Genomic DNA, 26,116 nt, shown 5'->3' on the forward strand with positions numbered 1-26,116 from the left:
GAAATGTGTGTATTCCCTCCTCTCTTCTTCTCTGTTTTCTTTCTCATGCATGTCTTTTGGGCCACAGCCCCATAATGAACTGCATATGTAGAGATCAGTGTATATGAAGGAGTCTATTGGCTGCTGTAGAGCTCCATATGGAGGTGGGGGTCCATCCAACAGAGTAATGTTGAATTTGGAGATGTTGGACAGTAAACCATTGGCAGCAGAGACCATCTTCACTTGTGTCCTGTATAATATTGGGCATGTTATGGCTTGTTATGTCTTTTTCTCTCATTATACAATCAAATTATATATAGAAGCCACATGGGCACAGTGGGGTTCCAAACAAGCTTCTTTACTAAATATAGAGAGCATAGGAGAACAAGTTACTTATACATAATATTGCTCAGAGAAGTTTCTAAAACATTGAATGTCATGGAATAGTAAAATGCTCACAGACTAGTTAGAGAAATGTTACTGTGTCCACTACTCAGTCCAACACACTACATCACTGCTTAAAAAAAAAAAAAAGTCAGACAATAAAAATGTAAATTGCTTCTGATTAAATATAATTAAAAGAAATTGTCACGAAATGGGTAAGTGAAGATTGTTATAGTCTGAAATCACATAGTTTTTCAATAATGCCAAACCACTAGCTTTAAATAGAACCTGATTTTCATTAATAATTTTGCTTTCCAGATTTTTTTATTTTTTCAGCAGACCTTATGGATCATATGTAACAATAATATGAGACATGCCACAAAAGGTCCATTTTTAGATGAGATTCCATGATTTTGCTTAGTTTTATGAGCACTGGATCCAAGCTCTAGTGGGATTGCCAAAATTCTAACCATTCATTAACTCAAGCTATCAACAAACTTGTATAAAACAGCTATTTATAAGGTTATTTATATATATATTCATACATATATATGCCCATACACAAGTGCATGCATATGTACATATATGTTTCTGTGACCATGTGCATGGGTATATATGTGTGTGTTTGTATACAGGCATATATATGTATATATGAATACACATAATTGCCTCTCTGGAATAGAACTATTTAAAAATCAACAGCATGCCTAACACTGTAACCCTCTGACAGAGAGAAAGGTCTCTTTGAAGCCCCAAGAATGAAAGATAAAACATCTGTGGAGTATTTAATGTTCTAAAAATATAAAGATTCACTCTACCACAACGACAGCCTCTGTTTCTAACTACATGGCCTGTTTGAGACATTCAGAGACATAATACAATTTAACAAAGCTAGCTACTTTGAGTTATATTTTAGAGTCCTGATTAATTTCTTCCTAGATTTATGGGCAATTTGAGGCAACTTGGAGGCTGTTGACTTTAGGAAATAATAAGCCTCCCTATCCCCTGAACAATAGATCCACCAAATTTTAAGCCAACATCTTTGGAAAGCTAAGAATTATGGATAAAACCCAGGCAGTCTTAAGTCATATATGCTTCCTTCATGTTCCTTCCTTCAATCAGTCATCCCAAAAGTGTTTAGATCATCTAAATTTGTCCTAAATAAAGAAAGAACAGGTAAGAGCAAAAGCATGAAGGAATTCAAAGTGCCTAAATCAGGCTAAGAAGAACTCCTCCTGTATGACTTCAGACACCTCCCTTCATCCATTCACCTTAAAAGAAATTTTGGCATTAACTTCAGGAAAAACTCTTAATGGGGCACCTTGTACTGATCTATGAGTTAGTTACCAAAGTCAGATATATTTCCTCCACAAGTTTCAGTTCCTGCCATCTGACTACCCCCTACATGTCACTACAGACGTTCACCATCTGCACATGTGAATTTTCTACCTATTAAAAAAAACCCAAAAACAACAAATGAACAAAAATAAACAAACAAACAACAAAAACACAACCAAAAAATGCCAAAAAACAAACCAACAAATTCAAATAAAACAAAACACAGCACCAAAACCAACAAAAACAGCCGGAACTTGTACCTCAGTTTCTCACATGTGATAGGATAGAATGAAGATATGAAGTTGTTGGCAATATAAATTAGTTTTTGTGGTTCTTTTGTTCTTTAGTTGATTTTTTTTTTTCTATTGTGGAAGTAGTACACAAACATTGAATTCAAGACCTTATAATAATGCACACATGCACAGAAGTTGAATTTACGCTGCCTGAAGAAAACTACACTTTCACTATTTTCTATATTTTCTATATTTGATTTCAAAACTTACCTTATCTTTTAACACTGTTCTTAGGTTTGACTTGTTTTACTGTGTCCCGTTCTGGGCTTCCCCACACAGGAGAGACATGGACACACTGGAGAAACTCCAACAAAGGGCCACTAATATGATTATGATTCTCGTATGAGGAAAGGTTGAGAGAGCTGGCATTGTTAAACCTTGGAGGAGGTTTGTGGAGGGATCTTATCAATGCATATAAACACCTGTAGGGCAAACCAGGCTCTTTTCAGTGGCATAAACTGAAAGACAGGAGGTTCTTGAGTATCAGGAAATAGTTTTTCACTGAGATAAATGACCAAGCACTGGCACAGGTTGTACAGGGAGTTTGGGGAGTTTCCCTCCTTGGATCATTCAAAAGCCATCTAGACATGCTTGGACAGCAAGGTTGAACTAGATGATCTCCAGAGGTCCCTTCCAATCTCAACCACTCTCTGATTCTGTGATTCTGTGATTCCACGATTCTGTAATTGTTTGTCTAAGCGCAGGCACATCATGAGATTGTCTGGTCCTGTTGGCTGTTATGATATTAAGTAGTAGCTCACAGTACTGTACAACTCTACATTATTTTCTTCTTGCAGTGGCTATGTTGATTGTTCAGATGCATATTGCAGACATCATGGACTGAAGAAGACACAAGTTCTACACATGATTCACACTGTTTTCACTTAAAAATAGCCCAAATCCCTTAGCCATTTCAATTCCAGTATTGATCTTCTTGATCAGCCTGCAGCTTACCCAGGTACCCTAGTTCCATCATATTTTGCATCTTTCACAAATGGATTTGTGCCATACAAATATTTCCTCGGAAAGCGAGATGTCAGACAAACGGTGTGCCCAATCTTTCCTACCAGATAGATTTATCATCCTTGTTCTATTTTGACCCGTTTTTCATGTTTAAGTCAAAAACTTGTCTTTGGGTAAAATTAATACTCTGTTTTTATCTTCTAGAGCCTTGGTGCCTATTCCAGTCACTTAGGTTAGTTAATAGTGATCTTGAATTATACATATATTCACCAATTATCCTTGTCACTGAATTTACTTACTCCAACCTAAAAAGGTCTCCCAGATGTGTTTTAGATTTCAAAATTCTCAAAGCAGAAATCTGAGACCAAATTCTGCTTTGCATTCCACTAGTAAAAACCGGGAGCATTTCCAATTATGTATTTCATGGTTGTATTCATGGGATGTATTCTGAACAGTGTTCATTCCCTCAGTGCAGTGTAGTTGCAAGCATGATATATTTTTACATGATACTCTTTACATCCACTGCAGTATCAACAGAATCAAATAGCCTCTGTAAAGCATTTGTATTTTGACAAATCGGCAAATTTCCATAAAATATTTTTCCTTGGAATTTTTATGACCAGTTTACCCATCGTCTTTTTCACTCATGCATGAAAAATGTCAAAAAGCTATATAAATATTTAGTTTGATTTATGATTGTTTTCTGGGCCTGAGAAAGGCTGTGAAACAGCTAAGAGCAAAGAAATCACAGTCCAGAAAGCATGTGGCAAGGCATCAATTGCTGTTCCTTATTAATCCCTAAAGTACATCCCAGTGAAATTAAATAAATTAGTCAAGCCTGTTCATCAGGCCTTACCATTGTCCCAAAAAGGAATAGCTCCTACTGCCTAAGAATCAACTGAAACACAGATCATCAAATTACTGACATTAGAAAACTGTGGTTAACCTCTGCAATTGTTCCATGGTCCTTAATTTCTGCAGAGACCTATACCAACTAACTCTGTGAAGATATGAAAATATAAAAGAAAGAGTTTTCTTATAGAATTTCCATTCCATTTTTACAACCCAAAGTATTTGGAATTCTTTGAACAAGGTTCAGGAAAGCATCCAAACTTTCTGATGTTCCTCCCTAAATTACATGGGTTGCTGGGGACACATTAAAGGATTTTAAAGGGTAGGAAATACACTATATCATTTGTTTAGTCCATAAGTGATTTTCTATTCTTGCCAACTGTACTCATGAGACTCAAGGGCCAATGAGCATTTTAAATGGATTCTTTCACATAAAAAATTTAAACTAGCTCTGCTGTCTTTGCTTATGCTTCCCCTTCCCCCCCCCCCCAAAAAAAAAAAAAAAACAAAAACCAAAAACCAAAAACCAAAACCAAAACCAGCCAACCAAACAAACAAAAAAAGCCTGCTGTAGTTATCACTCCTTAAGGAAAAGAGAAAGAAAACATCTAAGGACCAAGATGTACCTCTTAGGGACATGGTTTAGTTCTAGAGTTAGGTTTTGATTGGACTCAATGATCCTGAGGGTCTCTTCCAACTGAAATTATTCTATGATACAAGTTTATTTATAATAATCCCTCATGTTCATTGTGTTATGCATCCAACAGCCTATTAAAAGATTGGCTGGCAGCCTACGAGTGTAGCACTAATACTATGGGCTTTTTGTGTTACTGGTAAAACTTCGTTTTCAGGAATTTTAAAAGCAATCAGTGACACGAGTCATTTCAGCAATAAACAGGTAGCTAACATGCTACAGGAAACAGGGAGTTTGCTGTTTATTTGTTCACTCAGTAGTGTGTTATAGAGTTAGTTTTCAGCCTTATATGGAGGAAATTAGATATCCATTTATTTCTATCATTTTGAAGAATTTAATTTCAAATAGAACAAATTTCACAGCAACATTCTCTAAGTTCAAACCTAAGCAATATGCTTTTTTTAGGAGCAGTGTCTCTGCTGGTTCCAGAGGACTAATTTCTTCAGGTTCATGGAAGGTTTTTTTGAAAACAAGTATAAAATGTTAAGGAATATTCTTTTAACTTTTGACTTTTTGAATAATGCACAAACAAAAGAAGCAGCAAAGTCAGAACATTTTCAGTAAGACTAAATGTATTTCCAATATTTCACATGAAAGGTGACCTGCAAATAGTGACACACCATTTTTAGCCCGCTTAGTAAATCAACAAATCCATTAATGCCACGAAGTTTTACTGTTCCAGACAAACCCACATACCTGTCTTCATCTGCCTGATTAACCTTAAGAAATGCTGGTTTGGTGGGGACATAATGTAGGAGAGAGTGACATTACTAAACTATTTTAGAAAGTTGTGGGTCTCCCAACTTACAAGTGTCTTCTAGCTGAATCAGTTATGAAAAACATGTAGAAGGAATCTAGATGCTTTGGCATGCTTTGACCAGATACTATCACTAAAAATCTTTATGCACCTCTTGTGGTTATTTTCTATTAAAAATAAAGCAACGTAAGCAGGATAAATTATAATATGAAGAAAATTCTAAACATAAACCAGTTAAAGCATTTTAAAATAGAGTTAAAATATAAGACAATCTAATCTAGATTCTCAGGTGAATTTTATGGAATATATTCTCCAGAACAGAACAAGATTTTAAAAATACACAACATAATCTCCTCTTTAATATTAGTGATGTTCATAACGCAATTTGCTACTAAGGGTTGTATGATACGAACTAGAAGGATGGAGAGAGCTGCAGTGTGAGATGTCTGCCTGCAGTGGTGGGGACAGAGAGCCCAAAGTTCACTCCAGTTGTTCTTTACCTGTAGCCAGAGGAGTTCATGTGTGACCACAAGTGGGTTTCTTTCCAGCAGGGATCTGTTTATCCAGGACAAGGTGTCAAACTAATACATTAATGGGCCAGTGATGAAATGTGTAGTCATGTTTGTAAGCTGAAACACAGCATTGACATGGTTAAGTGCTGTTAACTGCTGGAATTAATGGGCATCGTTGCCTGGCATAGCTGTCTATTTTCACACAAGCTACTGAATGCATAGCAAATGATAGATTCTGTCAGTGTAGTTCTTTATTTGATTTAAAATCATGGCCATGCTGTAAGAAGTCCTAGGTTTTAATACTAGCCCTCTGAGTTAGATAGATTCTGGCAAAATTCCTGTTCAGAACGGTTTTTAAAAAATTATTTATTTTTAAAACACTTATATTGAAGCTAAATGGCTCAAGACTTGCTGAACCTAAAGAAAACCAGATCCCACCATTTTATGGCCTTCTTTCTTGTTTGTTTTTAGGGAAGTTGTGAGAAGCTGTGCATGCTCAGCATTTCAAAAAGCAGCCCTTTACTGCATTGTGTTAGTAATCACAGTGAACCCTACCAGAAGGGCTGAATAAGTCACTGTGTGGCAATAATATCTCCTGCTTCAGCTTTAATCTTCAGTGGGCTGTTTCTTGACTCATGACATTGTCTAAGCTTCCTCTGCTTCTCATTGTTTGATCACCTAAATTACAATATCGGGATGATGCTTCTCCCCAACTGGAGGCCAACTGCCTCCTATGTCCCTCTATGTATCATTTTTTTTCTAAGAACAGTAGAAGGTGGTAAAGGTGATGAAGCTGTGCCTACCCAGAGAAAGGCAATTGGTAGGAATTTGGAGATCAAGGTTTGAGTGTCTTCTTGTACTGAAGGAGAAGAAATACTTTTCATTGTCATTGAGCTACACAGTATTTTTCTTATCCTGTTCAACCTGAGCTTATCTTATTTGCGTAACAAATAGGAACTAGGAGGGATTTACAATAAAACACCTGACTTCCAAATATTTTTTGGTTTTGTTCTTGTTTTATTTTTGCCATGTAAGCTAAATGCATAAATAATCTAGGGGCACCCGTTGTTCCTTGCTCAACCCAGGAACATTGCTGTTTTTATGGTAAAATAGCACAGCTTCAAACAGAGTAGTAACCAGGATCGTATTTTATAACACACTATTATGTGATGGATATAGAACTCTGTAGGGCATGAGGAGCTGGGGGTTAAGTCCTCCTCAGGCTGTGGAAGGCATTCTTCTCAGTTTAAAAACCTCACGGGTAAATCCACCATTAAGCTGACTACTTTGTAAAAGCCAGTGAACACCACCTTCTTTTCCAGAAAGCTGTTTTAAAAGATAATAGAAATTATTACAGCTTGTGAGAGGCCTGGTCCTACGAGAACATATGAACTGGGCTTTAGGCATGTTTATGGGATTAAGCCATTTAGGGAACTTTGGCACCATGCAGCTGAGTTTCTGGATCCCATTAAAGCCTGGGTAGATCTGGGCATGCACACAATGCAGAACTGCAGGTGCCTAGAGAACGTCCAGGTCCAAATGTGGTGTGCCTGATGAGTTCAGATGCTTTCAGGGTTACTCAAATGCTGGGTGGGGATTGAAATAGGAGGAGGGAAGAGAATGAGTTGCAGTTTAGGGCTTAGATATCTAAAGAATATATAAATTTCCATTTCAGATTAATATGTTTCTGCATTTTTTTTTTCTTTTTCTTCTCATCAAGCCATTAAGTTTTTCAAATGCAAATACAACAGTAGATAGGATGGTCCAAATTATACTTGCATGGATGTAAAATATTTTGATTTATGCTGATGCAATTAATAGAAGAAGTTAGTCCAATAGCATGAAAAAAAGAGTGATTCAACACTTTCCCAAGAAATAAATTATTCCTACCCCACCTCCATGGAAGGGTTAAGAATAAGTTAAGTAGATACCAAGTTAGGGGTCTAAAATTCTTTGTTCAAGAAAGCAAATAAATCAGTGAAGATCAGAGAATAATGAGAACCAGATTTCCCTAAGTTAATTTCTGGGATATATCATGGCTTTGGCTAAAGTCTGGTATAAAATATTCATGATGCACAAATTCTATCACCCATGGTAAAATGCATTTTGTGAACAAAGAAAAGGAAAAATCCTATAGTGTACATGAGGCCAATTTTTTTTTTTTTTTTTTCTGCTACAGTGATGTCAATCTGGAATATTTCACTTACTTTCATACATATGTACATATATATGTACACCTATATATATACACGCAGAGTCACGAACAACTTTGTTAGTACTGCAATGCTATCCTGTTTCCCAGAAGGCAGTAAATCAATGTGTTGTAATTATAGCAAGTATTTGCTTTTCTATCTATGCCTACATCCCCAATTTAAGCCAAAATCTATAGGAAGCCTTTTTGCCACCAGTGAATTTATCCTGTTCTTATGTGGCAAACCAGGTACAGCCTGAGAGCTGTGAAGAGGCTTGGAGAGACCTGAACTGAACAAGCTCTGGTAGCTTTCTTGCATCATAACATAGACTAGACTTCTAACAGAGTGGTAAGAGCCTGCTGTTCATAGTCCTTGGATCTAGCTGAGCAGTGAAAGTAAGAAGAGCTGGACACTTAACTCAAAATCTTGGCCAATCTTTGGAAAATTAGGATATGAATATGAATTTTTAGGTCCTTCTATGTTACTGGTGGAAATCTGGCTGCACACAGCTGAGGGTATGTCTGCATCTGCCAGTGCAGGCAGACCCAGGTACATTGCTCATGTGTGAGGTAATTCCAGGCTGGATGACACAGGACTGTTTCAGCACAACCCTCTGCCTAAGCTGCTCTGCCTGTATTATCTTGTTGGACTGCAGCACAGCCATGCCTCTGTGCAATATACAGTTCATTATGTTATAGACCTAGACAACATGCCATGTAGTCTTCTGAATGCTGACCTGTGGTCCCTCCGTTTTATTGCTTCTGTAATGTCATCATTGTCAGATCAGTCCTTTAGGATATTACCACTGTTCCAGCCTGTCCTGCTGTAGATAAAACATCAAATGTTTTCTCTGATGGCTACCAAAGGCTGGTCCTACCACCTCTTTCATATTCTGTCCTACTTAGACTCTGAGGTTGCTCTCATAAACATAAAAACACAAGTCCTGTGTAGGACTTCTCATACAGAGAACACACAAATCTCCATTAAAAAAAAGAAAAAAAAAAAAAAAAAAAAGACATGTACCAAGTTACAGGATGGGAAACTGAGGCCACAGAGTGAGAAGTGAATCACTCTGTCACACAGCTAACCTAAGAAGAGCAATTCTTCTTGAGGCAAATGTTTTATCCTTAGATGCTGCTACCTCCTAAATATTTGTGTATAGTCTACAAATAATGAATCACCTACTGACCAAAAAGGTGGGAAAAAAGCTTTTACACAACTCTCCATGGGAAGTTTATAACTCAAACAAACAGCTTAAACTCCTTCAGTAAAATGCTACTCATAAATAATTAACGATTGACTTCCTAAAGACAATATTTTGCAGTAATTTTGAACAAGATTGCTAGATAGGGTGGGAGAAAAAATGTATCAGGTCATAGCCTATCTGACCTAGAGCTACATAAATTGGGTAACATTCAATTATGTTTAATGTCACATTTTTTGTTTGTTTTAGTTATTTTGCCTTGTGGGAAAAAGTGTTTTCTAATGCATTCCAGAGTCCTTACAGTGTTAAAGTTCATTTTACTGATCTCAAAATAAAATATTCAATCTACAACCACCTGAACCTCCTTATGCATTTCTTTGGGATCTCATTGTCAGATGCTACCAATGTGAAACATCACATGGTCTTACAAGAGTCTTGGATTAGCAGGTACATTTCCCAGGTCTGTCTGTGACACCAAAGCCTAGTTTAAGCACACATGTTCAGGCTGTGTAGTGACTTGCTTGATGAATAATCAAACTGAAATCAGTGGGATTTCCCATGAGCTAGAAAGATGGTCAAACCCTCAGGATCACTGCCTTAACTGGAAATGCACCTACAGCTCCAGGGAGAATTTTCTGAATCAAAAGACAAAAAATTTTGAGAAAATTGGTAATCTATGAGCATTTTCGTCTTATTTGCAAACATGTTGAAGAAAGCATGTCACCTGGCTTTACTGGTTTCTTCCGAAGAATCCTCTATAGATACATTTTTTAAACCACAAATGGCGTTTTGAGGTGGAAAGTGCTCTTTATGTGCAAGATATACTGTCAAACAAGCTCCAAACCACAAATGTCAGATCTTGAACCAGATATGCATCTCTAATTCCCCAAAGGATTTGTTAGTGCGCAAGTGATTGGACAGCACTGGGTCAGGAGTTCTGACTTGGCGCAGTGTGCAAATAAATTCAAGCCATAAAGTTTGGATCCAAATTTCCCCTGAAGTTAATTGGGGTTTGGATCAAATGTTCCATCTCTAATTATGACTCATATTAATAACATTGGGGAGTGTGATTTTTTTTTTCCAAAGCATTCAGCATTGCTCTCACTCTGATCCCATTGAAACATAGGGTAATTTTTGTTTTGTTTTGTTTTGTTTTTTTTAATGTGGGGAAAAAAGTCCTCTCTGCGAACGTATGAAAATCTCTTCTCCTTTCTGCCTTCCCTCCTTGCTTCCCTGCACCACCTCTCCCTCCGCCCAAGTCAATGTGTTTAGCTCATTCCCTGTAAAGCTTTCAAAGCCGTGAAAAGACCATCTGTTAAAAATTCCAGTTCTGTGTTTTTGATAAAAAGTTGTTTGAATACTGTGACATTTCAGTGATGGTGTGGTAGCTGAAGGAGGTAATGTTTGCAGCAACACTATTAGAATACAAATCCATTAGATGAGGAAGACCCCTCTTAATATAATATTAGGTAATATCAGATACCCTGAAGTATTCAAATTTTTTCTCTAGTCAAGCTCTTGACATTACAATGAGATGAGTTAGAACATCTTCCTTCAAATTTGCTTTTGGCTGAAAACTAGGAGGAGTTACTAATACGTTTTTAAAATAGAAAAGGATCTGCAGAAAAATTTTTCTTGTTGAGAAGAAACTGGTATGATTAAGCAAAGTTTTTGCACACCACAGTTTTTCAGTGGAAAATTTGAGGTAGGGGGATGGTGTGTGTATTCTTGTTGCTGTTGTGTTTGGGGAAGCTTGTTTTGTTTTTTTTTCTGTGGGAAATATCCAATATTTCAAATCAGCTCAAGTTACAAGTGCTGCCAGGAAACTTTATAGACTCCAAACCCATTAGAAGTTCTTTTGTTGCTTTCTACATCTGCTTGGGTATGTCAATGCCTGCACACCATCACCAAAAGCAAAATTAAAAAAAAACCAAACAACAAAAACAGGAGGGTTTAGCCTATTGGTTGTGATTTTGAAAAGAAATAATGCTGCTAAAGGCCTCATCTACATGGCATAGACACCTTGGCACTCAATATGAAAACAAGTATGTTTTGCTTCAGCTATTTGCAGCAGAACTCAGACGATGTGCTCAGTCTCTTCCATAGCGGTGGTGGGGGAAGAAACCAGCAGAATGTTTAGAAAATTGAGTTTCTACAGTCTCCCTACACTGTTTTCCTGTGATGCAGTATGTGTACATGACTATATGTGTATTTATCTGCCTGTGTGTGTGTATGCATCAGCGCAGGCATATTTATCTAAAAGAAAGGCAGATGTAAGAAGGGGTGCTGTACCTGCCATATTTACTCATCCGAACACGTCTAGCAAACTCATGAGCTGGGGCATGCAGGAGGTGTACACAAGTGTTAATACAACCTACTTATACTCTTTATCCTCCAGCTTATTGAGGGGAAAGCTGCACATGAGCTGAGGTGAGCTGTTCAAGGCAAAATTTACGATGACATTTAAAATCAGCAAAGCTTGCTGTGGCCCTAAAGGTTGAAGTATACATGCACACTTCATATAATCTGATCCCAAGCACCCACCAAATTGGAGGTTAAAAGTATCGTATACATTGCTACCAGTTACCACATTAACATTTTGGATATGTGCATGTGATTTAAGTGCAGATGACCTGGTGCTTGCTGATGCCATAACTTAGAAAGCAATTGGGCGGTGTGCTGGCTAGAACAACAATGTAGGCTTTATAACAATCTCACTTGAGCAGCCATTAAGACATCTCCAGCACACTGTTGTACTGCTAAAACATAATTCCCAGTAGACAATAATCCTAGACCTCTCGACTGTGAATCATGGTCAGTAAATGGCTGACGGGCAGGTTAACAATGGCTCTGTGGGCAGCCTGACATTGTACAGGTGCACATCATCACAGTAAAGTAATTAACAGGTACTTGAAGGAATGTACATTTAAGCTCAAAAAACCTGTTAAGAGACTTCCTAAGTGGGCTGCTATTTTTTTGTAAACCCCACTTATATTTTATGACCAGGTAAAAGGACTGCAGAGCACAAATCCAATCTAAAAGTAGATCTGCAATCAATAGCTCTCCTATCAGCACTTGGCTGCTCCATCAGCAGTACAGTTTTATAACTCTGTGACACGTTCCTGACTCAGGATTTAAAGTGATTCAACAATGCAGTCTGACCCCTATGAAGAAAGTAAGAAAGAAAAAACAGTAATTTAGCATTTTACCCAAGAAAAGGCCAAGAAACAAAATATTAAGAAATACAAATAATTTATTAGGAAAAAAACATAGTTTTTGTGGATATTTATTTATTTAATCTATACATGTGTGTACGTGCATATATACATCTGCATGTATATAGAGTCAACACACATACGCAAGCCAGGAACTCGAGTTGATATATATCTGCACATTTTTTTGGATAGTGTTGGAGTTTTTTGGGCAGTGAACAAAGGCCTAATATGAAAGGAGAGACAGTGAATTGGGGGTTGCAGCAGGGACTGCAGTTTTATGTACTGAGCTAATGAGTAGTAATGCGAGCGGTTAGAGTTCTCTCAGCATTTCCTCTTCTCCTTCCTCCTCTCTCCCTTCTAGTAAATCCAAGTCTGGCATATATAGTAGATAAAGAGTTTTAAATGTAAAATTTTATCCAAGGTTCTTTATAGGAGTAACAAGATCATCTGGTTAATAAACACTTGATTCAGTCTTCTGCCTGCAAAACTCTGGCTGAATACCTTTTAGGCATTAAAGGATTATCCCCAAAGCATTGGGATTCTGCCTGCCTGGGTGCACCAGTGCATTTTTACCAACATTTTTACTGGAGAATAAATTAGAACCTAGTGGGAAAGTTTTGTTGATTGAACTGGTAGCAAACCAAGAAGCAAGTCTATTTTTTAAAAAATAAGTTTCTCTGTAAAATGCCATCTACATAACTGTTTCAAAATGTGAAGAAATAAAACCAGTCACAGTGATGTCATCACCCTATGACTGCTTACAGGTCTTTCTATTTCTGAGAAGTAAGGTGGGGTCAGTTTTACCTGATACTGTGCAAATCGCTGGGGTTTAGAGGACTGCACTGTCACCTGCAGCTCCTGTATGTTTGCTGGCAAATGTGACAGGGGACCCTGACTTGGCCCTTGTACTGAGGGTGATGTCTTTTGATTCAACACAGAGACAGTGCATGAGTGTACCTGCAAAGGTATAGGTCTTCCCACTGCTTAGCCTCTTTCTTGCTCCCTTCTCTCAGATGAGAATCTTTTCATGGTCTCTACCCCTGTAACCGTGATAACTCATAGAATCATAGAATCATAGAATCATAGAATGGAAGGGACCTTCAAAGGTCAACTTGTCCAACCCCCCTGCAATGAGAAGGGACATCTTCAACCAGATCAGGTTGCTCAGAGCCCCATCCAGCCTGGCTTTGAATGTTTCCAGGGATGGAGCATCTACCACCTCTCTGGGCAACCTGGGCCAGTGTTTCACCAACCTCAGTGTAAGAAAAAAAAATTCCTGATGTCTAGCCTGAATTTCCCCTCTTTTAGTTTAAAACCATCACTCCTTGTCCTGTCACTACAGGCCCTGCTAAACAGTGTCTCCATCTTTCTTATAGAACCCTTTTAAGTACTTAAAGGCTGCTATAGGGTCTCCCTGGAGCCTTCTCTTCTCCAGGCTGATCGACCCCAACTCTCTCAGCTGGTCCTCACAGCAGAGCTGTTCCAGCCCTCTGACCATTTTTGTGGTCTCCTCTGGCCCCTCTCCAACAGATCCATGTCTTTCCTGTACTGAGGGCTCCAGAGCTGGACACAGGACTCCAGATAGGGTCTCACCAGAGTAGAGGACAGGGGCAGAATCACCTCCCTGAACCTGCTGGCTATGTTTATTGATGGCCATGCTTATTGATGCTTATTGTATGGCTGGCCTTCTGGGTTGCAAGTGCACATTGCCAGCTCATGTCCAGTCTTTCATCCAGCAGTACCCCCAAGTCCTTCTCTACAGGGCTGCTCTCAATCCTTTCATCCTCCAGCCTGTATTGATACCATAAAGCAAAACCTCCCTCGTTCTCTTGCATCTTACACCCAGAAGAATAATGCCTGGACTCTTCTCCCTTTGTGATACAGCAGAGTTCCTGCAATATATGTACTACAAAGGTTTCTGCATTACCACAACTGCACAGGGCTCCTGCTTTGATTCTTGGCATGGTAAAAATGCTTCTATGGAAAGTGTTTCAAACACTCTGGACTACTTCTTTTGCTGCTGTGGGAGTTAAACCCTGAGGAAATCTGGCACATTTGTTTGGACATTTTTGCACTAATACATTTACTTCAAAACAGTATTAGCATGAGCATATGTTTGTTTTAAAAAGTCTTAATATCATCCAAAAGAAAATGCTTTGGAACCATTACACAGATACATGTCACTAGTGTACTTTCCAAGCTCTCCACGCACATTTCATGCTAAGCCTATGTATTCTATATTAGACCTTATTTTTGCCATCCATCTTAGTACTATCTCATCTTTCCCTTAGTAAGATCTTGATTTTGTTTAATCTCTAACTCAGGAAATTTTTCACTGAAGTCAGGGTAGTCCCTCTGTGTAAAACAAATGCTTAGGAAAAAACCCTAAACACTAATTCACCCTATTACATCCTCCTTAAGGGACCAAAAAGCATTATTTTAAACTATTAAAATACATTGTTATTTTAATTTAAAGTAGATATGGCAATTTTTATTTAAAGTCCTTATCTCCACTTGGAGTGTATTTTACTGTTTACCTAAAGCTACCTAGAAGTTATATGTCTGAAGTAACCCACACTCTAGATTCCCTTTCCCTTATGTGTAAAGAGCTCCACAGAGAGGATTAGTGTGAGGCTGCTTTATATCAGCTAAAAATATTATTCTAAAAAGAGTATTTTTTCTTCTTTTTTAATATGTATATACAAATAAATAGTTTTACTGATTGATGACTTATCCTAGGAAACACACCAAAACACCATATATGCTATAATGTGTGAATAATATACTGTTTTAACATCCCTTGTGTTATCTTTCCATTATAAGAAAGAAGGGAATAAAAATATTTCCAAATTGTCAGCATGCCTAACTGATTCAAATGGAGCCTCAAAGTTCGATGAGTGCAGTCCTTAGATTCTTAAACTTTTTGCTAATCAGGTAATTGGTATCATTTACAATGTTCTTTCCACATAAAAAGAAAAATAAAGAAAGACTAAGGAGGATACTAGTTACCACTAGCGTATTCGGAAGCAAAGAGGCTCAAAAAGATGAAATCTGATCAAAATAAATAAATACTTGCAAGCTTTCAGGTTATCACTTTCAGACAAAAATGTCTCTAATGTTAATAAGGGACGTAGGCCAAAGGCTTTAGAAGTTGCTGTTCTTAAAAAAACACGATTTATTTGATTTTTTTCCAACTTGAATGTCATGAACCAGACATACATAATTATATTATTTGTCTTATGCAAGCGAACAAGAATAAATTAAAACTGGACATGTTGCAACAGGGCTGTTGACATTATATACAAAGTCTGCTTATTGTCATAAGATACTCTTAACCTTAAAGCCAAAATCTTTCAAAACTATTAGTGTTAAATCTAGCAGCTGTTGTCAAATTTTTCCCTTTCTCTGCTTTATGCATTGTGCTTTATTTGAAATGTTTGTTATATTTGTGTATATAACTTTCTGCAAGCTGTCCCTTGAAAGCTCAAGGGATTAAATGAGTAGGTTGAGCCAGTTCAAAGGAACAAAAGCTAACAAATTAAAAGAAAACTTTCTAAAATGAATGTGTAAACCATTAAAATATTTAGCTGTATTTGCATTGGATAGTTTCCTCTATATAAAACAATATGGATTGTTTAAATAAATGGGGTTAAGGGAAACTTATTTCTACCGTAAAGTTTATTAAAGTTTTAGGAATGACGGCCTCAATCCTTCAAACGCTTACGTGTTTAACTTAAGGCATGGAATAATCTCATCCTGGCAGTGCTAACCAGTCCTGACAGCTTCATCTTCCAGCAAGATGAAGACACAGAGGGCATCCAAAGACTGGAAAACAAGATAAGGGTTTCCCCCGTGCTTCTGCCTAGCCCTTGCTTGGATGTTTGAGTCATTGTGTTTTCTGGCTATTGCGAATGGTGAGCGAGTCTCTGTAGATATTATTACAAAAATAAGCTCAAGTTGCAAAAACCTTGGAGTTCCCACAAGAAGTAGAAGGATAAGTTGGCAGGTTTTGGATTATTGCAGTATTTGATTTCTAAAGAGTTAGTCTGCAGGAAAATGAGGACAGATGACACGTGTCTTATAGCATATGGTGTATCCTATGCTGTCTTATAGCATCCTATGAAGTGAGTTTAGAGGATCCTTTATCTGGCAAAGACCAAAACACATGGACAAGCTTTGCTGCAGTCAGTGCTGTGCCTGGAAAATTGGGCTTGATTATGAATTGAAGCCCAGTGATGGTCTGATGCACCTTCGCCTTTCTGAGGATTGAGGTTATCTCTCTAATTCAGTGCTGTGCCATTCGGTGTATTGGTCACTCAGGGATGAATCAAGCAGGCCTCCAGGTGCTTGTCTGAATGAAGAGTAGACATGTCACATGGAGTAAACTTATTTCTGACTGAATTTCACACAGACACTCTCATGACCAGTGTGAGGGATGACTCGTGGCAAGATGAAGCAGAAAGAAAGGGACCGGAAGCATCCCTTCTCACTATGAGCAGGGTGATCTTCAAACTCAGAGTTGGGATTCAGTTACATAATTTTTTCTTGTGAGAAAAATTCAAGGAGTAAAAAAACAAAAAAAATATTCAGAAGAGAATGGTAAGCTGAGGGAATATCAAAGACAATAGGATTACGCACATGAAAGGAAGATCTCCTTCTGGTCACAGAGCTGTCTGAAGGATTCCCAGAAAGGGGAATAAAAAATGAAATGAAATCAAATCTCATCTTCTTGTTGAGTATTCCTGAGCTCAGTAAAGTAAAGTGTTACACTTTATCTGCAAACAGGCAGGGCTGAATCAGAGAAATATCTATCTTGATCTGGTTTAAAAATTAAAAGATGTTCCAAGGTGCCAAGTTTTGCCTTGCCAGATTCCAGTTGCAGGTTAGAAAGGATGAAACTTTCAAAGAACTTTACAGAGTTACACAGTAAAACCAGAGACAACTTGGTACCTATTGTTTTTCCATGTCACTTTGATATTTCCAGAAAAATCGAATAACATTCTCCCTGAAATTTCTTTCTTTTTATGTACAATTATAGCTTGAGGTCCAAATGCCCTTTTGAATCTAGATTAGAGTTTAAGGTGCATATATCTGAACAGTCTTTACTATCATATGTAGAGGCTTTTAAAATACATTTCCAGACTTGAGTAATTTTTTTTTTGCAGTCTCCCAGGGGTGGAGAATGTATGAAAGATTTTACTTTCCTATGTAAGTCTTACAAATACTGTCATTAGACCTAATCAGTCTAACCTGCTGAGTACATGACACTTAATATATGATTGTTTTAAAACTCTTTCTCTTCATAATTCTTTCCCTATCTAACTTGTTATTTTTCACATAACTGTTAAAGAATTAAAACCTCTTACCTGGCATCCACATCCAAAACCGAAGAATGTTGACTTTACTCATCAGTCAGTCAGGTTTTTCAGTTTTCCTTGTAGTCTTAACCATTGACATATAATCACCAGCAAAGCCAAGCAGATTATTGTTCAGTATATTCAGAAACCTGAATAGAGATAAAATATGTCTGATCCATGCAAAAACACTATGGTTCTGAAAAATGTACAAGAACAGTAAAATGCCAAACCATAAAGTTTAGTAGCACCTCAGTGCTGTGTAGTTATATTTATTGCAAAACTATATGGAAAAAAAAGAAGAGTAAGATGAATATCTGCTAGATCTCACAGGCTGGCATCCATAGGATGTATTCCTTTAGCTACCTGAAAGCCAAGCTTAAAACCTAAGCTGGTTCTTCAGTTTCCACCTATAATCAAAGGTGAAAACTACACACCTCCAGAAGCTATTTTTTCCTGTCTTAAAATGTTCTCTTCAGCTGCTCCTTTTTCTCATTCTTCAGGGCAGACAGATAAAACACTGAACTTTATTTGCCTCCTGTGAGTCTCACCCTCATTTTTCACCTAACTGGGCTAGCCTGTGCACCAGAGTCACTGTAACAGAACCAGTACTGAGTACCAGTGTCAAAAGAAATCTGTTGGTGCAGTCTGCCACCTGGGAAGCATGTCCTACTTCTCTCAGCAAATTGCTGCTCTGTGCATTTCAGTGGTGCAGTGACACCATTTGTGGCAGAAAGTCTGATTGTGTATTTGTACCCATCACTGCACTTCAGCAAAAAAAACTTGTCACAGGGGAATCGGCAGGAGAAGCTGCCCTGACAAAGCTGGTGAAGGGTTTGGAAGCCATATGAGGAGCAGCTAAAGCCACTTGAGTTGTTCAGCCTGGAGAAGGGGAAACTGAGGGGAGAGCTCATCACTGTCTACAGCCTCCTCACAAGGGAAGAAGGAGAGGCAGGCTCCAAACTCTTCTCTTAATGACCAATGATAGAACCCGAGGGAATGGCAGGAAGATGTGCCAGGGGAGGTTTAGGTTGGACATTAGGAAACGGTTCTTCACCCAGAGGCTGCTGGAGCACTGGAACAGGCTCCCCAGGGAGGTGTTAGAGCCCCAAGCCTGACAGTGTTCAAGAAGAGACTGGACAATGTCCTCAGACACATGGTGTGAACCGAGGGTTGTCCTGTGCAGGGAGCTGGACCCGATGATCCTTGTGGGTCCTTGCAACTCAGGACAGTCTATGATTCTATCATTCTATGACCAGCTAACAAAAGAAATAGATGAGCAAAATAGGTGCTGAAAATGATACACAGAAGAGAGGAAGCAAAAACTATGACAAGCTAGGCACAAGATTTTGTAAGGCTTTTTCTTTTTTTCCTTGTTTGTTTGTTTGTTTGTTTTACTGGGAACTTGATTAAATGTCAACAAATTAAGTAGGAAGGGGTGAGAGCATGGGTTTTGGAAGCCAGATGAGACAAGGGCAGAGAATCTGACAGGGATTCTCCATCAGCATGGAGGTGAGAATATGTACAACCCAAAACATGCACAGCACCCTGACATAGCTCAGAGCCCCATGCAGCACTTGCTGCAGCTGCCAAAGCTGCATGGTAAACATCACCTTCATGCTCCATGTGTGCCTTGCCTCTCTTTGCTGCCCCTGCTGCTGGGGATCCATAGTTGTAACAGCCCCTGTGCAGCAAACAAAGGGTGCCTGCAGTTCAGGACCCATCTTTCAAGGGAAAAGGAGAAAAATGTATGCAGGACAATTTTTGATTATTGACCCACCAGCTGGGCTGTGCTCTCCTATACCAAAGATCCACATATGGAGAGGACCTTGGCCCACAGATGGTCTCCCTTCTGCACCAGAGGAAATTAGTGGCTTGTGTTTTATTGTAATGATTTCTGTAGCTTTTGGATGGCCTCCTCTTTAGAGAATGTGATATACACAGAGCGCCTTCCGCTTGCCGGTGAAGGCTGGGGAGGAGGAGGGTGGGGAACCCAACCAGTAGAATTTTGTAACATTTATTTGTTCGGATAATTTACTAAGGGTTTACTAGAATAATCCCATGGAAAGATTCACTGTTCTTTGTCATAACATGGACTGGAAGCTTAAGTTTGTTTGTAAAGCTCTACAATGACCGCAGGCTGATGGAAGACACGTTATTTAACAAGCTCACTGGTTAAAACGAAAAGCTTGTTTAGCAGCAATGAACACTATCACTTTGTATTAACTGAAGTTCAAGTTCAGCTGTCTGGACACAGACAAGATGCCTGCTCTCTGGTGTTTGTGAGGCAAATCTGGAGGATGAAATGCAGATCTGAACAGGAGATATAAGGAAATTGTTTACCTGGGTCAGAAAACAAAAAAGATATATTACAGAAAACATATGGTTGCTATTTAATTTATGCTTTATCATTTTTCATTCTGACATTAACATTGTTATGAGTGGGGTGAGAGCACTGTACATTGTACAATGTAATATAAAATGAGGGTTACCACTCCTTGCCAGAGGAAACGTGATTCAGAAACAATTTGGGGGCAATTGCAAGGTGATGTGGCACAGAGAACCAGAAGCTATTGAAACTTTAAACATCATTTCTGGATAATATAAGACTTGCTGCAAAACGGCTTGTAAAAACATGAAAACGTTACTTTCCTGACCCCAGAGAATTAGAAATCTTTAAATATCAGTTCAAACAATGCTTCTTAAAGGGCACCACACTTTTCCATTGCCAGGTACCATTATTTTTAACAGTTTGTTAAACACAGAGCAATAAAGAAAGATTAATGGCCAAGATATAACCCAAAAATGCAGAGGGCCATGTCGAGATCTGTTACATGCAGGCAACATAGTGGTGAGGCATAAAAGAGGTATTTAAATGGAAAATGTAGTCTCAAAACATTCACGAAAACTGAAGCAGGTGATTAAAATGAAAATTAAGTGTTTGAGGACAACAGCACACAAAACATGAAAAAATGTAAAGATAAAACATAAACAATGTTTTATTAAGGAGAAAAAAAAGAAAAAATGTTACTTTAGGAATTGAAGTACTAAGAGGATGAAGAAATGCCCAAAATATACTTGCAAAAATGTGTTTATATTAATTTTTTATTGTATCAACAAAGTAAAAAAACCAAACACCTGTAAACCATCTCATAATAATTTCTCTAGAACCACATCTAATTTAAAAATTCAGAAGAAAATTAGTTTAAATAATTGGATTAATCTCACACTGTTATTGCCATCTAAAACATCATTGCTTTTTTAAGGTATTTGTCTACTCAAAATAGAGAGTGATAGGAGCTTCTGCAGAAGACAATATTTCTGAAGGATGAAAAGTAATCTGGAGGATGTCTACCTGAAGTTAGAAACCTAATTTAAAATTGCTAGTCTTCAGAGAGATTAAAAACTGAGTGGCTTTCTCTGTTTTATGAGCTTTTGTTCAGTCCTGCTTGATCAATGGGAAATAAGGCAGGAAGGGTTAATATTTGTGTTGTAAATATTAACCCTTGCCCAATCCATTTCCAAACCAGAGACATGAACAGAGCATCAGTATTCTGTGCTCTGTCTAACATATTGATGGGAATTAATGCATACTAGATTGTTGACTTTTAAGAATACCAGTCTCATAACCTGCAGGTGCAGGATGAGAAATCATACTCAGCTAAACCTGGGGTTGGAAGCCAAAAGTGCTCAAAGTGATGGTAGTCTCATGTATAATTGGAAATCATGCCCCTTGTTATATTCAAGTTGGGCAAACTTTTGACTAGCTGTTTTTGGTATTTTTAAAAATATTAATTTTGAATACTCACTTTTATTAAACATTGTTCCCTAAAGAGTCACCTTATCAAAATATGACAGACCCTTCTCTGCTTTCCAGTGTTTATGTTTTCAACATCCTTTGAAAATCAGTATTGGGAAGAAATTATTTTCTGATTAAAATATATAGATGTATATCTATGTAAGTTTGTTTCAAAGCCTGTTCTTCATGTGAAAAGTCCAGTTTTCTCATAGCAATATTTTCTGATGAAAAAGCCATGCAAAGAAAATTCAGTAGACATTTCGGGATACCTTTCTGAGGTTTTCTTTGCATCTCTGAGGCCTAAAACCTATTTCATTGTGAATGTTAAGATCCTCACAAAATAAGTTGACTTGAAGAACTGGAACTTCAAGAGGAACAAAGCAAATAGTTTTGAATTCATAGTAAGATCATGAAAGTAGTGAAACATAAATAAGGGTCTTGATCATACTACAGTAACCAAATAAAACCTTGTTTAAGAAAGTCGACAAATTTTATTTTACTTAACAGGAATATTAATTTTAAAGAGTAAAAACTATTCTGGTTTTATTTTTTTTTCATTTGTGATACGAAACTATCAGAAAGTATGTGAAACTATCAGAAAGTATTGTGTGTGTCTCTAGATAAACACGTTTAATCTGTAGATGCAGTAAGCATACAGGCACATTAAGTTTCACACTAATCCAGGCAGCAATTCTACCACATTTTCTCACGTTTTTTGGTCTCCAGGTTGTCAGAGTTTTGCTTTCAGAATTTCTGTTCACTACAAAAATACTGCAAACAGAATGGGAGAGATGTGCCTTTGTACTCTTGAAGCACATTGGACATTTATGGGCTGTTTGCCTGATGCCCACATTCATCATGACCAGTTAGATCTACTGTGCACATCCTGGTGAGAACAAAGCTGGTGTAGAAAATGTAAAAGCAGCTGCTTTCTTTCCTTGCAAACCAAGCTAGCAATGTAAGTCTCTGTCTGACTCAGATTTTTGGCTTAAGAAAAATAGTTTAAATGCAATGAATACTGAAATTCTGCACTACTTGATTTCATTATATTTGAATATCACGATTATTGTTGCTATTTAAATTTTCATAGGGAGAATATTACTTCAGCCATGACTAAAGAGACCTTAAAAGTTTGTATAGATGTTAATGAAATGTTCTCAGTAAACCTAATGGCAGAAAAAAACTACAATATTGGTTTATTAAACCTGATATAGTCATTATGCTCAACATTATGGAATATCTATAAATAATGTCCGAAGAGCTGATACTTGAGTAATAACCCTTTCAGTAAATGGTAAATCATTTCTTAAAGGTTATTATAGAATGAACAGATCAATAACACCTACTAATGTGCTTGTAACCATCCATAACAAATACTACTAAAGTATGTAATATGCATCTAATATCTAGTATTCAATTACTAATCTCTGTACAAATCATTTATATTGAAGCCTTAATATAATGTTTTATTGCTACATTAAAGTAGTGATTTACTTGGTCATATTTACGTGGTTAATTTACCATATAAATCTTGTGTCTGATCCTACAGTCCACATTATAGAGGAATCCTCTGAGAAGTCATAAAAGAGAAGTTATCCAGAGAAGCAATTGTTGGGTTGGGTCTCCATTTTCTTACCTGAAATTTTTCATCTACAATTTCTGTCTTGGTCAATAGGTTGACATTTTAAAGAGATTTAGTAGGAAACTATTCTGAAATTTATGAATTGCCCTTCAGAACCAAATGAGTGAAAGCAATGTTGCCTTTTTATGGTCCTTGCACACTGGAGAACCTGGAGTTTGGTTCTTGTTTCACTGCCAGAGTGAACTGCCATCAAGTCAATAACATGTAACCGGCTGTTAGGTATTTTTGAGGAGAAAGTGACCTCTTCAGGTTTGAGGAGACTTAGGAATATGCAGACACAGAAACTCAACAAAATGAGGTTAAACTGATAAAACCATAACATAAGGAAAACAGTCCGGAAAATTCAAATACACTGGCAAATCCTTATTGCACTTGCCAAAGATCTGAACTGGGACTCTGGAAAGGGGCTACATAAGGAACAAATTTTGTCCATGACTGTGAAGTCAAAAATGTGCTTCTATGCCCATCTTGCTCCACACCTTTGGCGCTTGCTTTTACTTAAAAATTAGTCTGGTGCCTCTGCTGATGTTTTACAGTGCAACTAATCAGTCCATGCTGGCAAAACATTTGAGAAGTGTATCACCTATTTCCTGCTTCCCTCTCCCCTGTTTCCATAGCAAAAGTGAAGATTACAGAGTTATCTGGGATATAAACTACCCTAATTCAGCTTTTCTCTGAACTGTTTTGGAACTGATCCATAACCTTTTGTATGAACAGAAGCATGGGCTGCAATGTCAGCCTCCTCATGCAGCCCTGTAACTTTAGAGTAATGTGTTGTTCTAGACTTTTCTCTGTGACACAGACTGATTAGAATCTTTGCATAACAGTAAAGTGCCACTTCAGAGGAGTCTGTAACCCGTTGACTGAGGTAGCTCCACAGGAGATGAAGAAAATGCAGTTCAAGTCCTGCTAGAACTCAAGAAAATATCTGATTTTGGCTCAGATGCAAGTATTCTAAGTAATTCCTTCTAGGGCTAGTGAGAATCTGGGTAGAAAAATGAAAGAAAGGGAAAGCTGTAATTTATAATTTAAAATTGGGAGTCCAAAGGCATGGTTATGAAGCATTTTTATGATTTGGAAAATCCTGCTGCTTAGAACTTTGGGAAACGTTGTCCACTGTCTTATTTGTTTGATTTCTGCAATTGATTAAATACCATCCAGAGAAGATGACAAACAGAAGTACAGTAGCAAATAATAATGATATGATAAATTGGACACAATTTTTAGAAACTTAAAAAAATGAAACAAAACAAAGTTTGTTTTCTGTGTTGTGTAACTCTGATTTAGCAGATTGTCAGTTTCTACATTTCTTCCTGAAAGCCAATAAAAGCCCAACTGATTTAAACTAGGTTATTAAACATTTGTATGTTTTTGGATTTGAATACATTAACATAATAGAATAATGGACGGTAAGTAGTTCATCAGTAAATAATCCACAATTACGGAGTTTGCAGACTGATTGAAAATAAATAGCAGTATACTGTATAATTAAGCCATAATCAAATGTCTCTCTATATACAAATGATAAAGTGTCCCCTTGGGCCATGGCCATGTGCTGAGGGTTTTATTTAGTTCAATAGCAACAGCCTTTCCATGCCAAGTTTACACAAAAGAAAAGTTAGTGAATTGCTAGGAACGAAGCTGACTGATCTCTCCATACAGTGTACTAATTAGAGCCAGCATTACTCCATGCACATTTTGGATACAGACTTTTGCAATAGCTAGCAAGATTAACCCTCACTGGTATTCAGCAGTAGTGTTCCCTGCCCAGAGAAGTACTATATTTTGGTTTGCCTACAGAACCAGTAATATTTCAATTTAATTTTGCTGTATGTTCCATTATTAATACAATTAAACTTCAGTTTTGAACAAAGAAAATTGAATTTGCTATATTTTATTGTTATCTCAAAAATCATAGGTTTGAGATTCTGAGCAGAACTCAGTGTGGGTCCTGAATTCTACCCAAGACTCTCAAGTGGTGAGTTTTGGACATGCAACTAGATACACAAGTTCAGCATTTCTGTTTACAAGGCTAGAACCTATTTTAAAGCAAGAATCAGTGGTTTTCCAGTGTAGTCTTTCACTGAGAAAATCATGTGGTGGAAGGAAAGTGTTGATTACCTTTCTTCTGAAAGAAAATCATTTACATGCAAGAGGGAGAGCATTTAGCAGAGCATTTCAAATGTTAGAAAATATTGAAATAGGGAAAAAATATGCTAGTGTGCAGAATATGCATCTGAAAAATAACTTCTTTCAAAAGAACGCTAGATGCAAGTAGGTGAATGTCACTTAATGAAAGGGCTGTCCTCTGCAACCTGCTACAAAAAAACCTCTGCTATACCTGATATTTAACTTGAAGAGGAATAAACAAAGGTAAGGTTGTTATTTCTGTTGTTGCAGGTAGCATTACTGCCTCGTGTTGGATCTGACTAACTGATTACCGTTTTCCACGCTGTGTTCAGACACCAGTAGCACTCCCCAGAATTCAGTCCTGCTTTCTAACAATCTGAATTGTAAACAGCGCATAGCCCTAGAAAAATTAGTTCTGGGAATTATGCAGCTGCAGGTGGCTTTGCAGGATCTGACCTACTGTGTAATTTATAACCTTCGAGTGGTTCTCTGGGATTAAGAACTCGTACAGTGAATTGAGTTTGATAAAGCCTCAAGCAGCATCGGGAGTCATAGTTCCTCTGGGGTTGTTAACTCAGCACAAAAATCCAGTATCTCAAGGAAAACAAGCTCAAGACAAACTCTTGGGGTCTTCAGCTGTACTGTTTGTATAGCATTGTATAACAGTGCTTTAGAGTCACTTCTCTGCATTGATTATGTTCCATTTTATGAAACACAGCACAATTCTGGAGTCTGATTCAGTATGGCAGAGGAGCTGAACTTGTTCAACAGAATTGACTCCTTTGTAACAACATGGACTCTCCTGTCC

This window comes from Streptopelia decaocto, assembly GCF_964273445.1.
Source record: "Streptopelia decaocto genome assembly, chromosome: 3".
NCBI classification, from domain to species: Eukaryota; Metazoa; Chordata; class Aves; order Columbiformes; family Columbidae; genus Streptopelia; species Streptopelia decaocto.